This window comes from Dipodomys ordii, unplaced genomic scaffold, assembly GCF_000151885.1.
Source record: "Dipodomys ordii isolate 6190 unplaced genomic scaffold, Dord_2.0 Scaffold403, whole genome shotgun sequence".
NCBI lineage: Eukaryota > Metazoa > Chordata > Mammalia > Rodentia > Heteromyidae > Dipodomys > Dipodomys ordii.
The window spans coordinates 40,447-41,183 of record NW_012267619.1 but is presented as its reverse complement, the minus strand read 5'-3'; the positions used below and the strand labels follow the sequence as shown (position 1 = coordinate 41,183).

Here is a 737-nt window from a genome sequence, read left to right as displayed (position 1 = left end):
GAAAAGAAAAAAGAAAGAGTGGAGGAAGCAAGCAAGCAAGCCAATATGGAAGGAAGGATGCAAAGAAGGAAAAGAAGGGAAGAAATACTACAAAATTACTTGTAGATGGACGTGGCTCTGTGGCTCAATGGTAGAGTGCTAGGCTTAAGCTGAAGAGCTGAGGGATAGTGCCCAGACCTAGAGTTCAAGCCTCATGACCAATAAAAAAATACATGTAGAGAAGAGAGAGAGAGAAGGAGTGACAGAGATAGAAAGAGAGAGAATAAACACAAGGTATGCACATAATTCATGACATGTCCAAGGGAGCAACTTCCTCCAATTCGGTTCCCAATTGTAATCTTCTCATTTTTCTCCATCCCTTACCAGTTCATTCAGACCAGAAAACATCAGTACAATGATCCATGAAGGAAACTGGAGCCCCGGTGATGGGACCCCAAAGTCCTGTTCTGATCACTGCCTGCACACAGAACCACATTCTTGAGTGCTGCTGCAACACTGCACCTCTAAACTATAGCAACATTTGTGAGCTGTTTTCTTTCTGTAGCATCGCTCACCTCCTCTAATAAATTTGGCAGAGAATTCTTATCACTAGATAAATAAAAGACAGCCCATGACAACATAGAGAAAGAGAAAGGCTCAAAGGGATGGGTAGTTACATGGCAGAGGGAAGCTCACTAGCTGATAGCTTGAATTTCAGTTGCTTTGGTAGAGGCAAGAAGAAATATCCAAGAGATCTG

At 42.6% G+C, this 737-nt stretch overlaps 1 gene segment (V, D, J or C); it reads left to right on the top strand.

Moving 5' to 3' along the window:
- The window catches only part of LOC106001759, a 12,052-nt gene that overhangs the window by 1,918 nt on the left and 9,397 nt on the right, over positions 1–737 (top strand).